The sequence below is a fragment of the Catharus ustulatus genome, chromosome 2 (genome assembly GCF_009819885.2).
Source record: "Catharus ustulatus isolate bCatUst1 chromosome 2, bCatUst1.pri.v2, whole genome shotgun sequence".
NCBI lineage: Eukaryota > Metazoa > Chordata > Aves > Passeriformes > Turdidae > Catharus > Catharus ustulatus.
The window spans coordinates 55,201,322-55,221,525 of record NC_046222.1 but is presented as its reverse complement, the minus strand read 5'-3'; the positions used below and the strand labels follow the sequence as shown (position 1 = coordinate 55,221,525).

At 42.8% G+C, this 20,204-nt stretch overlaps 1 long non-coding RNA gene across 1 annotated transcript; it reads left to right on the top strand.

Annotated features, from left to right (window-relative positions):
* The first annotated feature begins 6,151 nt into the window (after positions 1 to 6,151).
* LOC117010847 lies at positions 6,152 to 13,561 on the top strand. Its single transcript, XR_004420777.1, has 3 exons — positions 6,152 to 6,209; positions 10,015 to 10,141; positions 13,484 to 13,561. It is a non-coding gene; the product is annotated as an uncharacterized LOC117010847 (long non-coding RNA).
* Positions 13,562 to 20,204: the final 6,643 nt, after the last annotated feature.

Sequence of the window (20,204 nt, the reverse complement as noted above, 5' to 3'; positions counted from 1 at the left end):
AATTCTTTGTTTAATGGATTCTCTGTATTTAAACTGATTAGCTGATACAGCTGACAGTTTCCCTGATTCCTATGATATTCCATATCCACTGGTAAAGATGAAGCACATAATTTAATCTTAATACTAAAACTAAATTTCCAGTAGAGGAGGATGCTGTGCAGCTCTTTTTACAAATGTGAGGCAGACACAGTAGCAAGCAAGCAAATAAATTAATAAATAAGCAGTGTTATTAATCTTCTGTTTTTGCCAGGCTGGTGTCAAACATAAACTGTTCTTTGAACTAACTCTAGTTGGAAGCAGAGATAATGTGCATGAGACTAAAATTATAGCTGATTGCCACAGTTTTATCTCTTTACACACAGGTGTCACACTAATGGCAGACAGCTCCAGACTGGAAAATGAGGCTTTTCAAAGGGGGTAGTACCTTATTTACTTGGCAGATCAGTTTAACCCTCTTATCCAAAAATACAAACATTGGATTTAGTTCTTTATAGGGTATATCTTAGAATCCAGTTTTCCTGCACTTCACTAATCTGTGCCATAAACTACCAACTAAGAACCATGTAGAGATCAAATGAGGCTCTCATGTCTACAGGAGCAGCATGCAGGTGGGGCCAGGCTTTGCCTGTGGTTCTGGGAGAGCTCAGTGTACCACCCCACAGAAAGGCCTCTTACAGGCTCCATTTCTAGGCTGGTAAAGTTCCTCTGCTCTGGTTCCCATGTAACTTCTCACCCTTGCTTTTGTTGCCTGGGAGAAGATTAATTCTGTTTCTGGAACCCATCTGTAGTTTGGGGAGAACAGTATGTTTCTGGTGCTGAGAAGTGACACAAAAATAAATACACTGGTGCTGGAGGGAAGCCAGCTGGTAAAACCACAATGAATCCAAGTAAGTCTGACCTAAATCAAATGGGGTTTTTTGGTCTTACAATGAAGATGGATAATACTGGTGCTCTGTTGGTGCAGAAACAGCTGCGGCTGCTGCATCTTACTGAAGAGATTTACCAGTAAAGACTGATGTCAGGGTATTTCCTGATGAACACAACCCAGTGTGACACAGCAGTGACAGCAGTTGCTGTGCATGTCTTGTCACAGGGAAAAATGTCAGCTCTGAAAAGAGAAAGGCCCCGTGTGAGATCCAGGACAGGCCTCACTCCCACACCATCCCACAACAGGCGCTTCCCTCTGCATCTGTCTGATCCCTCCACACAACAAGCAGGTGTTCTGTGGGGAATCTGCTCAGGAATGGTGTGGTATACAGAGCAATGCAGACTGCAGACCTGAAAAATTGGGCACAGCTGAAGGGTTATTTTGGAGGAAGGATGAACCAGCAAGGCTGTGCACTCTTGACTCGTCCTGTGCTGATTAGGAATAGGATACTGAGAAATCTTAAAAAAAGAGGAAAAGAAGGAAAATTAGCCTGGGAATCATCTGTCCTAGCTTGCAGCTTAAAAGTCATGCATCTAAGTCTGAACTAATCACTGTATACTCATTGACTACATGAGTAGTCAATGGGGAAAAAAAAAAACCACACACCTTCAGAGTGCAGCTTCTCTCATTCTAACAGAGATGCTTAAAATGGATCAGATGACACATCAACTGGATTTCTTTCCCCTGATTGGAAAGAGAATATAGGATGACAAATTCAGAATAACCTGTCCAGCATGTAGAAAGGTAAGCTGAACCCTGTTCTTGTACATTTCTTTATTTTTCTTGCTCTGGCTAGGGACAGTGACACCCAAGATCAGTAGAGGGTCTCAGCCAAGAAGTAATACTGAGCTGCAATTTGACTCTCCTTTGGGCTGATCTTTTTTTCTCACAGCAGCCCAGCACTCAACAGAGGACCTGTTCTTTAGGCATTGAATTTACAAGGCCCACAGATCTATTCTCATGTTGCATCAGTACTTACAAGGACAAATTACCTTTCTTTTTTTTCTTCCCTTTGAGTACATTTGGCAAGCTCCATATTCTTTTGAAATCAAACCAACAAGCTGCTGCATTATGTTGAAAAACCCTCCCTAAAGCCTGTAGACCTTCAATATACAGGTGGGAAAATACAGCCCATAGATCAATTTGCTACAGACTTTAGAAGAAAAATTGATGCAATTGTGATAGCAATCAATAACCCAGAGATCAATCCCTTTTTGTGTGTTCCTGTCTCTTAAAAAGCTGAGCTAAGAATTTACTGATGACAAGTCAAATTATTGCCTGGGCAAATGTGTTCTTGGAGGATTAAAATAGTTTGCAATTCCTGCCAGGCCTGCAATGGCTGACAGCATAATTTCATTAGTATAATATATTCCTAGGGCAAGAATAATTTGTCCAAATACACTTAAAATGTTTGGATGAAATCATCTACCTTGCCTCAGGCTGCCCATCAGAAAGCACTTATCAGGCCAGACCTTCAGTCTCATTGACACCTGTGCAGTGAGGATGGATGCTGCTCCTGTGCCATGGCTCAGAGAGATGTGAGAGCCCTGTGTCGGGAGGGGAGGGGAGGGGAGGGGAGGGGAGGGGAGGGGAGGGGAGGGGAGGGGAGGGGAGGGGAGGGGAGAGGAGAGGGGAGGAGAGGGGAGGGGAGGGGAGAGGAGAGGAGAGGAGAGGAGAGGAGAGGAGAGGGAGAGGAGAGGAGAGGAGAGGAGAGGAGGAGATAAAAATTCCTCATAGTCCAAATGAACAAAAGGCTTGAAGGAGATAGAGGAAATCTCTTGTTCCAGCCTAATCGAAATTAGAAAACAACAAACTTGATATTATAAAACCACACTCAGTTTCTTGGCTCTGTATGATGCTTCAGTCATCCTGGGCTGGGCCTGACCCTGGTTCCCCTCACAGGGCCTGATCCCCAGCTCCAATTGCAGGCAGATGTCCAGCCTTGGCTGTCCCTGTCCCCAGGGAGATGCCCCTGGTGCTCCATCCCCAGTTTGTACTGCTCCTGTTGAGGGCAGTGAGATAGTCCCTGCCCTGCCCTGCCTGCCCACGGATCCCCTGCAGTTCCCAGTCCCCAGTTTCAGTGGTCAGTGGCTGCCACCCATCCTGTCAGATTTGCACTCTTGGGTGGTGCTGACATAAATAACAATTCGCTGACTGCAGGAGTGATTTACTTTAAGCACTTTAGCACCTGCTGTTGCTCATTATGGGATTATCATGCCCCAGATTGTTCCCGGCAGTCTGGGGTTTACAGTGTTAGCACATGGCACGTGTGTAAGAGTTACCTTACAGGGGTGGTGGGTTCATGCACTTGCTCTGTCCTCTCCATGACCCTGCTTCATGCCAAGATCTCTCGTGCAACTGGAAGCCACATGTTTTAGGCATGTGACAATCAGAAAAAAAATCAAAAATTAAATCAACATGAAGGCTTTTAATGGTAGATATCAGCATCTGACTGTATCTCATGGTTCAGGATAGCAGCACATTCTCCTCCCTTGACTCATTTTGTCACTATGTGGATATCATTGCAATTAGCCTTTCCTGAGAAGGATAAGAAGGATACAAAGATGGAGTTTGTGCTAAAGGCTCTGCAGACATCTGGCATTTCACACTGTTCCCCTGGCTGGCACTTAGTGTGGGAAGTTATAATAGTTTCTAGGGCACATATTCCAAAATTCTTGTCAAAAATAGCTGTCTCACTCCTCCTGGTAATCTCCCCTGCCTACTTAATTGCTTAAACTGCTGGTTCTTCTGTTTTCTGATGTCTGCAGCACATCCTTTCTCACTGCAGCATTTTGTAGGGCTGCAGACTTAGAGCTTCAACTTGTCTTATAAAAGTTGGTCACCTGCAGCCTGAGCCATGGAGAGTTAAATTATTATTTGATGGCCTGGTAACCATCTATTTACTATGCCAGCACCAGCCACGGTGGTGCCTGCTATGTCCTTCTCTGAACTGTCTTTCCTGTCTCCTCTCACCATCAAAACTTTCACTGGAAATTACTTGAATTGTACTTGTTAGGATGGCTCTATGGACAACTATCACTTAGGAGCAGTGTCCATGGCATTTCTAAGTAGGAAAGATGAGCAGTCTGTGCCCAAAGATATAGAAAATTGGAAAAAGAACATGCTGACTCTACTGAGAACAAAGGACCCTGCAGCTGTCTCAGCCAGTGCTCTAATGAGGTGCAACAAAAAAAGAACCCCACCAACACAAAAAAATCCCCAACCCAAAATCACCCCCCCTAAAATCTGAATAACAGGTTTATGCAGTGAAAGACAGAACTGATCCATACAAGTTTTGAGTTGTTTTGAGGAAAAGTTCAGCATGACTATAAAAATATAGTAGAATCAAAATTCATATAAACTTCAAATTTAAATAAGCATTGCTACAAAGCAGGAGAGAGGAGAAAAGTTACCCTACAAAAGCTTTTCAAAGGTTTACTTGAGAAATACCTTTGAGGAACTATTTTAAATCTAAAATAGTGCTCAGAGGCAAGGAAGATACTTCTGCTACAGAACAAAAGAAGTTTGCTGAGGCCGTAATTTCTTTACTTGTAAAGATAAAGTCTAACAAGTTTAATGGATTGGTAATATTCCTATATGAAGAAAAAAAGAGATATTCTCAAGTAAACTTGCATGCTTTTGGCATTCTTTTGAACTGTAAGCATAGCTGAGTTACTTGTCCCATTTAATGGTGTGAAGATGGCCTAAGAGCATCTAGTAGATATCTGGACCCCTAACAAAATGGTCCAGATAATATAGAATGTATTTCATGTTAAGAGCCAGATTTTCAAAGGACTTTACTGAGTAGAATCAAAGAGGGCCTGAATTATATAGGACTGACAAGTTATTTTCCAGAAGGGGAATGCACTGCTGACACTCTGCATGTTGCGTGGGAAAAGTTAAAAGTTGTAGGATGAGCTTTGCAGTACTCAGATGCTGAATGGGGGGAAGCCTAAGCCAGCCAACCAGTAGTCCAGGATGATGACCAGGAATGGTGGAGAGCTCCTGTCAACGCTGCTTTATCTTATCCAACCCAAGTGGGGAGAGCTTCAATTTCAGTTATTGACCACTTCATGATGAAATGCAACTTAATCACAAAATTCTTCATTGTGCTCAATTTCAGAATGCTAAAATGTCCTTGGAACAGCTTAGCCTTTAGAAGGTTTCTTGTTACTGGAGTTTTCTACAGGGCAGAAATGAATGCATCACTGATGTCATTGCATGTACCCTGCAACACGCATGCTTTTCTCGATCTTTCAGAATTCATTGGTGTTTGACAAACAGAAAACACTCTGCTGAAATGGTTAAATAAAATAGGCTAATAGTTGCCTTTTTTTTAAGAAAATACCATTTCACATTTTGAAATGTATGTGTATAAAAACACTGAGAGTAATTTTAATCAAGGGAAAGAAAAAGGTTTCCTTATTAAGGAATGCTGAAGAGATTTTGTGTAACCTTTTCACCCACTCAAATCAACAGGCAAATCAACATTTTGATTATGCACATCTCTGGGTGTGATGCTCTTACCAGTTTACTTATTTCACTTTGCTGTTGCCCAAGAATCATTATTTTAAATATAATAGGTCAGTCTCCCTCTTCTATTTCTTCACTGACCTCAAATACAATTGATATTTAAGAAGTTTTGATTTTGACAAATTTTAGCAAAGCAGTGATATCAAAAGTCTTTTGTATATGAGCTGATTAGTCAGGCTGGCGACTCTTGATAAGTTCAGGATTTTTCAGTGAGTGTAGAAATACCAGAAGATTTTCTCTCCAAGTATATTATCAAATAAGCATTTTCTATTTGTATACATCTTGTCCTGCATTTTTAAACCAAGGCTGTCCTGGAAGCATTAAAGGTGGCAATAGCTAAAGTTATTTTGTGGCATCTGACTCTTAACTGGATGGTAGAAATACAAACCAGAGAAATGCAAATAGTTTTCAAGAAAAACTGCCTGATTTCTCTGGTAGAAAAGATAGGAAATTGAAGACAGTCTAGACAACATGTGCATGCAGCTTTTCTGGAATAAAGACATTATTTGATATCAGGAAAAAAAGAATTTAAAATTACACTACTAGATGTTAATGCTTATTTTTCTAAAATATGTATTTTATTTTTTTTTTTTAAAATAGACACTTCTGTGGGAAGTACTTCATACCAAAGGTTTTTAATTACTTTTAATGACTCATATTTATGAGTCTTGGTTTTGTCTTTAAATTTTCAGGTAGAGGGCACCATTCCAGCTGCTGGAAGCAGTGATATTGGCATGGAGAAATCCAGGTATTGCTTTCTGAGATTATCTATTCCCATCACTATTACCAGTGGAATCATGCTCAGCAGGGAGTGAATGTACAGCCTGTCTGCCCACTTGGAGGAGATATGCATTCCATGGGAAACTTAAAGCTAGTAGTATTACAAACCACAAAAATCTGCAATACCTGTAGTTTTTTCTCAGGTGACAGTTACCTGAGTGGAAGAGGATTTTCTTGGGTCCATAAAAGAAGGGGTTTAATTCTTGTTTCTGTGTTGTACCTTTAACCATCGGGTACCTTCTCCAGGCTGGTGGGTAGAAATTGCAGTCAAGCTGCACAGCTCTGTGGATGACATCCCATTCATCTGGGCTGGGCTCTTGGGAAAACATTTTTAAAAGGAGAAGTGGTTGAACTAAGAATAGATGATTACTTCTAAATCTGCTTTCTGAGGGCCATTAAGTAATCAAATGTGCTCCTTTGATTGTGAGGAAATCTCAGTCCAACAAAGTGCTGGGTCAGCATGTGTTCTAGTGAGCACACAGGAGGGAGCTTTGCATGGCTGAGTGGAAAGTTCCCAGTGATGGCCATGACCTGTACTCTTCAGGATAAAGCGTTTCATTAGGTGGATATTGAACAGCCCTTACTGTGGTCTACACCACCTCTCAAGGTGACCCTGCAGGTCGTGACCCAGCCTAGGTGTCTGTAATTCAAATGTGAGACAGCAAGACAATGCAGTATGTGGAGGTACTTACCTTTAAGGCTTCATTTTATTTAGACAGTTCTGAATATGGAATGATGTTATAATTAGGACACTCGGCTGGGCTGTAGGAGATGATGATGATGCAGTGACTCAATTTCTCACTTGTCTGTGGGATAACAACTGTTTCCTGTGGGCGTTGTAAGCACTATAATTCTGTCATGTTCTAGAGGTGTTTCCAGCTCAACATGACAGGCATTACCAGTTAAATCCTGCAAGCGTCCTCTAACTCAGAAAAATGAAACAAAAAAATTGAATGAATGGTGGAAACTGTGCTCGCTTATATTTTCATACACCAAAAAAACGGGATTATTTCTGGCCACCCAGAAAGATGTAATATCCAGATTTCTGCAGTGCCTAGTTTCCTGCAGGCTGCTCATATCATGGACTGCTTCTGCAGCACAGCAGAGCCCTGATCCTGATTCTTTGTGACAGCCACTTCCACCAGTCTAGACCAAGTGAGTGTGAGAAATCATGGCAAGTTAATAAGGTTTTTCATCCTCCCTTCCTGAAGGCTAAATGTCTTCTCTGTAGGGACAAGGATCCTCCAAAGGGTAAAACAGAGCAGTCCGAATTTTCAGGCAAAATGACAGCCACAAGTAGAAATCCATAGTCTCTTCTGCAGAGTGCCATGGGCATTACTTTGAATTTATGGTTTCAAAATCTGTCACATTCTCCTTCAGAAACTGATGGAGGAAAGGGTCCTTTAATCTTCCTTTCTTTACTGGCATGAGAACTGGACAAAATCTGCTATTTTGTCCTAGCTGAGATTGGTACAGAACATCCCTTATGACTGAATCATTGCCAAACACCCTTGGGTTAGAGACGTGAGCCTGAATGAAACTGTCAACTGTACTGGGAATATTTTCAATTCCCTCCTCATCTCTGGCTCCGCTGCTCTGACTTTCTCCATACATTTTCAAGGAAAGAGATAGGATATTTGACTCAGATGTTGGATTTTGTTCAGGTAGATGTAGATATGGAAACCTCTTCTTGCTGCCCAAAGTGAGAGAAAAACACACAAAAAATATGGAGAACACTTGTATGTTAAAACTGATTGGGAGCAAATGTAAAATGGTAATAATAATATGTGAAGTGACTTCACTCTGTTTCTTCACTTCAATAACTTTTAAAGTGTGAGTTTATGGCTTATAACTTAGCTGTAGCTGATTTCAGTTTGAATTCTTCAGGCTTTTCAATCTTAGCTCAGAGATCCACCCACAAGAAACAGCTTGCAGACTCAGACCTTTAGCTGGAAGAGTTGGCTGACTTATGTCAATCAGCCTGCCAGTATATTCTCTCCCTACTCTCTTCTTAAAATAGCAGTAACTAGTTGAAAATTTGTTTTTGTGGGGGTGGGGAGGTGAGAGGAATAATAAAATAAATTCATATGCCTGGCTGTACATCATGAAATTGATTCCTACATATATTAGCCATCCACATGTGGTGTATGGCTCCAGAGTTCACAGTAATGCCTTTCAAAGGGATTTTGACATTTAAAGGTCAAGTAATATCTCATTCATTGGGAGAGCATAATCCAAGAAAAAAAGAAAAAAAATTAAACTGAGCTTCAAGAAAGAATAATTAAGAGAACAATGGTGTAATAGCTTGCCATTTTACTTGCACGTGGTTTTGAAGATCAGTCAGTAGTTTCCCTTGCCATTCACTGTGAAATATAGTTCTGGAAGGGGTATGTGAAGACAAGCCTCTGGCATAAAAATGGCTACAGTGCCTCTCTGCTGGAGATCAAATAGCCAAGGTGCTTGAAAAGCAGAGGAAATAACAAAAAATTATATGACAAAGTTCTGCTTTCTGCCTTCTGCTTCCTTCTTCAAAGAGCTGGAAACTGAACTAGCCTTGCCTGTGGTCCATGCTTTCTTCCATTTCTTTGCTTCTCTTTTTTTTTTTAACTTTGAATTTTTTTTTTATCTGAAATTTTTTTTATCAGAAACAAATTGGTAGGTTTAGGAAGATATAGTTATTAAGGAAGGAGAACCAACTGAGTTGTAAAGGCCCTCTTATTCATCTTAAAAGTCACTGAGTTGTGCTGGCAGAGGGCACACAGTGCTGCTACTTGCACAACCTAAGGGCAAGAAGCATTTTTTTTAAAGCTCTTGTTACAACACTTTTATAATAGGGACAGTCAGAGCAAAAACCTTCAGGAAAAAATGTAAACATTTTTATAAATTTGTTCTGTTGCATATGAACTGAAAAGTGAAACCAGCTTTTTCCCCATTCCAAAGCAAAAATAGACCAGAAGAACAAAGAGCCTATTAAACTCTCAACTTTCTTCAAACTCCCTTTAAGATTAACACAGAAATTTGGTTTAGCAGCTGGACACTCTCCATGTCTGTAAATCACAGTTAGTTGTCTACTTTTCCATGCCATCCAGCTCACCTGAGAATCTGCCTTTGATGTAGGCTGTTGTAATGAGCCTTTAAGCCGGATTTTTAAAAGGCTGACATTTAGCTAGATGGGAAATAAATACCACATGACTGTAATGATAGCACCCATTCTTTCTCCCCCAACTTTTGGAAGGATGAAAGCACAGGCCTGTCTTCTTTCAAGGCATTTTCAAACTTCCAGTAATGAGTTAGAAGGAATTTATTGTTGGAAACAAAACACCATGACTGCCACTGCAGAGTTCCCTTCAGAACTGCCATGCACATCAGCCTGGCTGGTTTGAAACTACCGTGTGTTGGCAGGGGAAAGATGCAACACAATTAAATCACTTCCAATATGCAGGATTTCTAGAAAAAAACCCCAAAACAACACAGTGAAAGGTCTCCCACTATCAGCTTATGATGTCACTGCCATATGGAGCACTTAAAATGAAGGTTAAAGAATTTTCACTCCTCATTTACTTGGCTGATCTTTTTACCAAGTTTCTGAATGCTGGTTTTACAATCTCATAATTTAAAAATGAAAAGAGTAAAGAGCAAACACTACATATGAGTCTGTCTGTAAAGGACATAGAAGACTAAGCAATATATTTAAGTTGACTTAACTGGAAAAAATTAACTGGATCATGCTGAGATGTTGTAACATACAACTTCTACAAACATTAATTTTCAAGGAATCCAGCATTTTTGCCTCTGAGCTCCACCACTGTGGTACAAAACAAGGACACGTGTAGTGTAATGGGATTATTTTCCTTGGGAAGAACTTGAGCTGCCTTCTCCCTACCAGAAGTAGCCAAGATGGTGAGTGTCATTAATTCATTAAGCAACTACTGCAACACAGTTTGTTTTCAAGGAGAATATAAACTCTTCTGATTATTTTAACTAGAAAATAAATAAAGTTATTAGTATTCCAGCTATGACCAAATGAAGGTATTACTGTGGAGTTATTACTTTGATCTCCTGAGGCAAATAAAGAGGAGGGGGGAATGGTGTTTTAGTAGTTCTTTAAGTATTATCTGGTTATACAAAGTATATAGAAAAGAAATTTTTCAGGCACTCAAGTATATCCAAAATAGAATTTTTCAGGCGCTCAGAACTCATTCTAGATATTTTACATTATTTTACACCCTGCCTAAAACTATTTCCCTTTATACTCACTTATAAATAAATAAATAAATAAATAAATAAATAAATAAATACACATATATATATATAAATTGTATATATATAAGAAGACAGTCTAAGAGTTGGGGTTGTTCTGCCTGGACAAGAGGAAGCTCTGGGGAGACCTTGTAGCAGCCTTCCATAACATAAAGGGCACCCGCAAGCCAGCGGAAGAGTGACTTTTCATAAGTGGATGTAGTGATAGAAGAGAAGAGGTAATGGTTTTAAACTGTCAGAGAGTAGATTTAGATATTAGGAGGAAAACTTTTGCTGTGAGGGTGGTGAGACACTGGCACTGGTTGCACATAGAAGCTGTGGGTGCTCCATCCCTGGAGGGCTTCAAGCCCAGGTTGGATGGGGCTTGGATCAACCTGGTCTAGAGAAGTTGTCCCTGCCCATGGCAGGGGCATTGGAGCAAGATGATTTTTAGGGTCCCTTCCAACCCAAGCCATTCTAGGATTCTATGATTCCATGATCTTGGCAAGTGTATAAGCCGCCCCTCATCAGGAGTAGTTTTTCTTAGTCTTATAATAGCCTGGGTCCCTGAGTTCTGCTGAGTGCTGTTCATGTGGCTGTATGTGTCATCACAATGGCACCAAGTTTGTGTAGATCTCTCACAGATGCTGCCTGAGACCAAGTCCCTTGGCACCCTGCTGTGAGCTACCTGGAAGCATTCCCACAAGAAGCTCTGACAGTTTTGTATTTATGTTGTGCAGTGTGCTTTGGTCTCCAGAAACCAAGGCCAGACTTCTGTCCCAGGATTGTGTATCATCTTCTCTAACTGAGCTGGAAAACACACCAGAATACAGCACACACAGACTCAGTAGAAATGACCCCACAACAGCCACTGAGGGAGAATTTTCACTCCTCACAGCTGCCAAAGGGGCTTTGTGCCAACAAGAGAGGCAATGCAAGACTGCAGCAAGCCACTAGCAATACCCTTGTCAAAGAAATATTGATAGGTCGCACTGGTCCTTCATGAGTCTTAAACCAGATTTGACTTAAGTGACCTTAAGTTTCCATTCACAAACAAGAAGGAATAATAAAATTTAAAGATGCTTTGAGCATGGGTTTGGCTTTCAGTTGTCCTGAGAATCTTGCTGAAGACCTTGGCGGGGCTGGTTTACAGGCATTATGTGACTGTAATTTCTTTTTTACTCAGTTGCCTGTCTTCCCCTTCCTGTCAGGTCAGCCAACCAGTCTGCAGCTGAGCTCCATGGAGATATAGAAAAAGAAGTAAAGTAGTTGCAGTTAAAAAGAGCATAAGTTACTCCTTTCTATGATGGTGGGTGAGTGTAGGTTGCACTAGATTTTCATGCCAGCATCTCAGTTTCCTTAATGACTGTCTTAACTTCAACCCTCACCACTGTCTTTCGGAGAGTTTTTAAAGAATGCAGAAGAACCAAGCAGAACCTTGTCATTTCTCCATATTTACAAGTTGGGTTTTGCTAAGACAGGTTTTCATGAGTGAAAGCACTTTGTACATGCAGGAGAATGCAGTTGTCAGGGATGACAAAATCTGACTGGTCAGGACTCTTTTTTTTTTAAATGCTGTTACATGAAATAATGTTCTTAATATTACTTCAGTGAGCTCCAGAAATCTTAGAAAGACTTAGACAATCTGTTGGGGGGGTGTTTAGTGTGGGTTGTTTTTTTTTTTCCTTGCTATACAATGATAAGCCTAGAGTTATGAACTCTCCTTAAATTGGGAAAATGTTCTTAAGATCACCTCTCAAGACCAAGAAAGCGAGAGAATTACTCCTAGAAAATGATGCCATTTTTGAGGCAAGTGCATTTTCACTGACATTTCCCTCTCACCTTTGAGAAAACTCAGCTGAGTGCCTGAAATTAAGAGTCATGAATGTGTGTAAAGATGTGTGGAATGAAAAATTATATGGACGGTAAATGACTGAGAGAAAGTAAAGGCCATCTAGCTAACTGGAATGGAAAGGCAATCATCCATTAGATCCAGCTTTCATCTGTCAATCACAGCCCGGATGTCCACAGTCAGGACAGCAATAGGGCTGGACTTCAGGGGTTCTTAGGAGAAGGTGGGATGATGTTCTGTATAGGTTGGACCATCTCCAGCAGAGTTCTTTCCTTGCTGTGGTATGCACAGGAGGGATCACAGACATTATTCCTAGCATAGTGTGTATAGTTTGTTCTGGATTACTTAACAAGAAGAAATCAGTAAAAGTGAAATAGCAAACAAAACCTAACCAAAGCATGCAGTCTCTGTCCTGACGCTTGATTTAGGCACAAACCTGTAAGCATTAATAAAAGGTTAAGATCACTTTTTTCTGCTTGCTCTGGTGCTGCTGACAGTTCTTGTCATTTGAAAATGCCTCAGCAGCGTCTTTCAAGGACTTTCCTCACCCTTTGTTCTCCTCAGGGAATTTATCTGTCATTAAACTTTAAAGATATATAGATATAGATATAAAGATGTATATAAAGATAACTTTAAGTAAACATGTTAATTTTCCCACTTATTGTTTCAAAGCACTGCAGAATAGTTTGAAATATTCATCTGTATGTAGAGAGAGTTTATCAGGGTAAAGCAAATTTTGAAGTTTGTGACATTAAATTCCTAAAATGTCATATAAATATGTTATGTTAAATATCTGGTTGTCTGGTCAGGGTAAAATGTGATTTTTTGTTTTTTTTTACTCAGTTTATATATGGCCAGCATAATTATAACCAACATAAATATAAACTGAGAGCGAGATTAAAAAATGCCTACTGTGTATTTAATTTAATCTTTAATGGATTACTATTCAGGTGCTTTTTTTTTTAGTTGAAGTTTGTCTGATTTGAGGAGCTCAGGACTTGCCTCTTTACATCTTTTAGTGTACTGACTGAGTGAGAATCAAGTGTGTGGGTTTCCATCACCTTGATTACCCTTGCCATCAGCAGGAGAAACTGTGCTGCAAGTAATAATAGCAGTAATAAGATAATTTCCTCTTTTTTTTTTTATTCCAGTCAGAAGACTGTCAGTTTCCAGAGAAGCATAATTCTTGCCAATAAGATTAAAGGCTGTTAAGACTACCATCATTTGTGGTCCATGGAGAACCTAAAAGCAAAATATGTTACCAGTAATACCTGCATAATCATGATAAAGATACCAGTAACTTTTTTCCTGAAATGGCTCTAGCTGCCCATGCCTACAGGCTGTAAATACAGCTGTCTCATAAGGAAGAGATATTAGGCTCGTAAGTAAGAATGTCTGCTTTCAGTATAAAAATGTTTGATCTAAGAAGGCTGAAGCTTGAAAAAAAAGAATTGAGAAGGTTCGTTCAGCTCTACATTTCCTCCTAAAATGAAATCTTTACACTGCTGCTCTGTCAAAGCAAATTGGTGGGTCTGAAGATGAACCAAAGTATTGTGTGAGTTACTAACCTTCTGTTTCTTGAAAATTATTCTCTAACCAAGAGTTATTTGTCAGGATCACCAGTTGCATTCAGACATTACTCAAAGGTTAGCAGAATTCAGCATTGCAGGTTGGCAATGCTTCCAAGAACCACAGAATCATAGAATGATGCAACTTTTTAGGCTGGATAAGATCTTTGTTAACCCAGCACTGCCATGTCCACCACTAAACTATGTCCTCAGTGCCCCACCCACATGTCTTTTAAATACCTGCAGGGATGGTGGCTCAACCACTTCCATGGGCAGCATGTCCCTATGCTTAACAAGCTTTTCAGTGAAGAAATTATTCCATCTGAAAGAAAGTATCTTTTAAATGCTTTAATTTTGAACTTATTTTTTTTAATCTATAAAAAGTTCAGTTAGTTTAGGATTGAATATAGGTTGACTTATGGATTTTAAGTATCTCAGAAACCTGAAAAACTAAAACAAACAAACTAAAAACCAACCAACCAAAAAACACAAAACAGAACAAAAAAAGAAAAGAAATTCAAACTTGAACTTCTGGAATAGAAAACTTCCAGGCACCAACACAGGCTGGGGACCAACAGCTGAAAAGAGCTTTCCAGAGAAGGATGTGCTTACTTAAGTGGACAAGACAATCAAAAGCCAAGAGTACACCCCTGTGTCAAAGAAGACCAGTTCTAACAGCTGCTGCCTCATTTCTTTGATTAACTTCTGTTCTGGACTTGCTCTTCAACTTCTTTAAATTGGGATAGTACCCTTTGATTACAAACCCATGTGATTGCAGTGCAGGCAGACTATCCAGGCTTTTTTCTTCCCTTTTCTTTTGAATGCTGAAGACTTTCACACACCAGTTGCTTGTGTGAAGATTATGACATTTCTGTGAGCTGATCAGAATATGCATAAGAAGACTCAGAGGATTTATTTCCCTTTACAAAAGTTTAAGTGACACAATCACATTGGGGTGTTTTATTCTAGGGAAGAGAAGAGAGTACCTGAAGAAGTAGTTTATTGCTCATACTCTGAATATTGTTATAATTACTTTCTGTTTGAAAATAATCAGATTAATGCTTGCTGTTGTTAGGTGAAACCAGCCATTAATTATGTACATCTTCTCCTTTTTTTCAGTTATTCTTTCTACATAATTAAAAATTCTTTCCCATCCAAAGGGAAGTCTGCATTCCAGCTGAGTCTGAGTCTCCTAGAGGGAAACTTTTTTCCTTATTCCTTGTTTTTAGTCATCCCCTGCTGATATCCTGTCGTCCAGTCAAAACAGAATGAATCTCCAAGAGGCTTTCAGCAGCAAAAAAGTCCTTGAAGCTTTGCTGTAAAATAATACATGCAATGTACTGGAAAACAATTGAGCTCACAGTGCTGGAATATAAAATTGTAGTAACAACCACTAATTCATTTGACACACCAAGCCCAATGTTAATTTGAACCAATTTCATGTAGTTCTTGGGCATTGTCAAAATGGGAAGTGGATGTAATAAAGACACTAACAAAATTAACTTATAAATAAGTGTATTGAGTGAAGCAAATAATCACATAGAAGTTTTAACTCATAAATTCAATGCCAGATTTCATCCCACAGTGCTGAAAACCTTGTCTGCTTTGTCTGAGAATATTGTGACATGCCTAAGAGCAATCAGGTATGATGCCTAAGAGCATGCAAAATGACTTGGTATCCAAATGAAGAATATAAAAAAATTCCAAATATTTCCTAATTAATTCAGCTCACTAGATTGCATGTGGACTGTCAGTGCTGATGTGAGGAACTGGCAGATTCATGCACAGATAGAGACAGGTTCTTCTAGAAGAGACCAAAATGGAATCTGGAGATAGTCTACAAACACACACAGTGTTGTCACTATGGAATCCTGTGGGAATCATCATGTACATCAGAAGGGCACAGAAGAAAATCTAGATTCTGTCTGGAATACAGGATGGAAGGCTAATCTGAGCATTATCTGTCCTTTAAAATCAGTGTAATTAAATTTATGAGCCCAGTTGAACGGACATATTTTTCCTTTTTCTTTTTTTCAGTACATAAATAAGGCATTTCTCATAACTTTTCTAAATATTTGTGTGAAGAAAATGAGACATATAATCACTGTTGTGCTGAAATAATTATTAAAATATTAGGATTTTTGTAATTTATGGCCAATTCAGACAATTAACCTGTTGCACTAAACATGAAATTAAAATTGTTGGAATTTGGAATGCACAAATATTCTCCAAATATTAATTAGTTATCCAGATATTTTTCTGTGCCTGTTATACTGTGAACATGAATCTGCATAGCCCAACATGTAGAATATTAGACAAAAGCAATGGGCCAAATTCAGGCTGGTGAAGCTCAGCCAGATTGTTGTGTATGATTCAGTAAGCTTTTACTGTGAAATACATAAATCATGGAACAGTGCTGTCCTATGTGTTGTTTACAGATCTTCCTTTACAAAGTTGAAATTGTTCTTTCCTCTATGAGGGTCACAGTTCAGAGTTCCTGAGAACAAAGCTGATCTCTTGCTAAGGAACACTGCAGTGGAGAAACACGAGAAATGCAGGGGTTCTGCTAACCTAAAGTGAAGTCTTATCTGTTATCCAAGCCTGGTATCAGTCACCTGAGAAGTATCTTGAGCCATCTAACTTACTCTGCCTTTGCAATTCCAGATTAATCTGGAACACAGGTATTTTGCTAGTCACGCCTGGTCACAAGGTTGGAGGTTGAACACTATCATATACCATGTAATTCCTTATTACCACATTTTGTTCCTGACCCATTCTTGATTTTGGGACTGCAAAAGCACCTGAATATGTTGCATAACCCAGTAAAGAGGATTTTTTTTTTCTTCCTATGGTGATCTGACATGAACAACCAACTCTTTAAATTATTTTCAAAGTTGTTCAAGAACAGCTTCATTTATCTGAGATTTAATTGATGGAAAGCACAATTTTCAAACAGTGCTTTACAGCATGGAGGTTCCTGTGTAATATGTAATGGTTTTTGCCATGAAACTGATTTCTGTTTATGTCATTTTCAATAAATATCGCTTGATCTAATGGAACCTATTTTAGAGCTCTACTGAAACAAATCAATTACCTCTTGAAAGTTTTCCCAGTATCATCTAGCTTTCTAGCCCCATACATTTTAGTTTCTAAATATGATAATTTTATATAGTGTTCTACTAGTTTTTGATGATTTCTGGAGTAACTATAGTAGAACTCGCCTTTGTAAAAGAAATGATTGCTCTTCTAAAAAAGTCAATTTTATAATAAGACCTTCCATTAGGAAATAAATTTTAAGTAACTCTGAAATATGTGAATTGAATTTGTTCTTCATTCACAAAACCTAATTTGTACAAGATGTACTTTTAATAAGATTACAGTTCTACAGAAAATATTAATATTTAAATTCTCCTGAGCCTGAAGACTTGTTAATTTCATTTTTTAATATAATGGTGAAATAGATTATCAGAGAATACAGTTTTTCTGCACCTGTGTTATGCAGTTAAAGGCATCTTAATGCATTTTATTTTGTAGTGTGCCTGGTAGATTGAAATCTGCTGTATTCTGCTGCAATCTGCTGCTCATTCTCTCACAGATAAAAATGATATTTTTAGTAAATTTTCTCCTCTCACTGAATACATGGAGGACAGCAAGAAAGTCTTATGCCAGCAACTCCCTCAGCTCTCTACTAAGGACTGAGGCACCTGAAGTTGGCTGATACCCTCTATTTTTGGCATGCAGTGCTTTCTGTGCATATTATACCCGTAATACCTTGTGTCATTGCATGTCCAGGAGTATCAGTCTTCACAGACTCCACAGTGCTCAGCCCTAAAACCTGCTGAGATCTAGAAACCTGGGACAACATTCATTTCACCCAGCTTTGCAGCCTGTTTTGATATTCCTTGTTCCCCATGGGTGCTTTATGGGAAGCACAGGCCCATGTGAAAGTGTTCAGATGCCTAGGGCACAAATAACTTTTTAAAATTCACCTTCCTATGACTCTTGGGTTCTTCTTGTGTCTCCTACAGCTTTGAATTAAGTCAAGGGTGAATGTCTTAGTACCTGGATCACACTTTTCTGTGCTCCTCACATGTACTTGTATGATTAATTAATTTTTTTTACTTCTCAAAAGAAGAGATACAACATTGCCATTCATAATTACAGAGTTGCTGAAACCTGTAACCCACATGCCATTTAGTGGTTGATTCCAGTGACATGAGCAGTGCAAAAAGGAAAGTTGCAAACAACTGCAATTACAGTAATTTCACGAATACAAGCCGCACCAATTTGACCAAAATTTTGGTGGAAACCCGGAAGTGCGGCTAATATTCCGGGGCGGCTAATCTATTAACAAAATTCTAAAAGCTGCCAACACGGAAGTGAGAGCCCGCGGCAGCCCCAAGCCAAGCTGGAGCCCGGCCGGCCCCGGCAGAGGTGGGAAAGCCTGGCAGAGGCGGGGCCAGCAGTGTCAGGGGCGGGCGGCAGAGCCTGAGCCAGCAGGGCGGGGGAGCCCGGGAGAACTGGGGCTAGCAGCGCACGGGAGCATGGCAGAAGCAGGAAGGCCGGCGGGTGGGGCTGCCTGGCAGCGGGGGAAGCCCAGCATAATCGGGGCCAGCAGCGTGGGGGAGCCCGGCGGTGCGGGGGCCTGCAGTGCCGGCCAGGGCGAGGAAATGCGGCGGCGGTGCAGACGGGAGGGGGCGGCCGGCGAGCCTGGTGGCGGCGGCGGCAGCCCTGCCGGCGGGGCGAGCGAAAGCGACGCTCGTGAAAGCGTCGCCGCGAGCCGCGAACCGCGAGCCGCGAGCCGCGAACCGCGAGCCGCGAGCCGCGAGCCGCGAGCCGCGAGCCGCGAGCCGCGAGCCGCGAGCCGCGAGCCGCGAAAGCGGAGCCGCGAACCGCGAGCCGCGAGCCGCGAAAGCGGAGCCGCGAACCGCGAGCCGCGAGCCGCGAGCCGCGAAAGCGGAGCCGCGAACCGCGAGCCGCGAACCGCGAGCCGCGAAAGCGGAGCCGCGAACCGCGAGCCGCGAACCGCGAGCCGCGAAAGCGGAGCCGCGAACCGCGAGCCGCGAACCGCGAGCCGCGAACCGCGAGCCGCGAACCGCGAAAGCGCCGCCGCGAGCCGCGAGCCGCGAAAGCGGAGCCGCGAGCCGCGAAAGCGGAGCCGCGAGCCGCGAAAGCGGAGCCGCGAGCCGCGAGCCGCGAAAGCGGAGCCGCGAACCGCGAGCCGCGAACCGCGAGCCGCGAACCGCGAGAGCGCCGCCGCGAGCCGCGAACCGCGAGCCGCGAACCGCGAGAGCGCCGCCGCGAGCCGCGAACCGCGAGCCGCGAGCCGCGAAAGCGGAGCCGCGAGCCGCGAGCCGCGAAAGCGGAGCCGCGAGCCGCGAGCCGCGAACCGCGAACCGCGAGCCGCGAACCGCGAGCCGCGAAAGCGCCGCCGCGAGCCGCGAGCCGCGAAAGCGGAGCCGCGAACCGCGAGCCGCGAAAGCGGAGCCGCGAGCCGCGAACCGCGAGCCGCGAGCCGCGAGCCGCGAGCCGCGAGCCGCGAGCCGCGAGCCGCGAACCGCGAGCCGCGAGCCGCGAGCCGCGAGCCGCGAGCCGCGAACCGCGAGCCGCGAACCGCGAGCCGCGAACCGCGAGCCGCGAACCGCGAGCCGCGAACCGCGAGCCGCGAACCGCGAGCCGCGAACCGCGAGCCGCGAACCGCGAGCCGCGAACCGCGAGCCGCGAACCGCGAGCCGCGAACCGCGAGCCGCGAACCGCGAGCCGCGAACCGCGAGCCGCGAACCGCGAGCCGCGAAAGCGCCGCGGGGCGGGCGCGGCGCGGGGCGGGCGCGGCGCTCGCGAGGCGCGGCGCGGGGCGAGCGAAAGCGGTAGCGGGGCGGACGGCGAGCCCGGCGGCGGCAGCCCTGCCAGCCGGGCGAGCGAACGCGGCAGCGGGGCGGTGCTGACGGGAGAGGGGGGCCAGCGAGCCCGGCGGCGGCGGCAGCACCACCCGGCCAGCCCCGCCGAGCCGTGGCGCTGAGCTGGGCCACCCGGCCCCGTCGGCAACCATGAGCGGGCCGAGCCTGCCTGGCCCCGCCCCGAGCCAGTAAAGCCCGCTATGCCGCGATCCTCTTACTAATTGGCCAATTTGTGAAAGCTGCGCACGGATTCTCGCGACGAACGAAAGTGCGGCTAATATTCGGGGTGCGGCTTATCTATTGACAAAGACAGCAACATTGTCGAGGCACCGGGGGTGCGGCTTATAATCCGTGCGGCTTGTATTCGTGAAACTACTGTAATTTAGAGCAAGACAGTGAGTTAGATT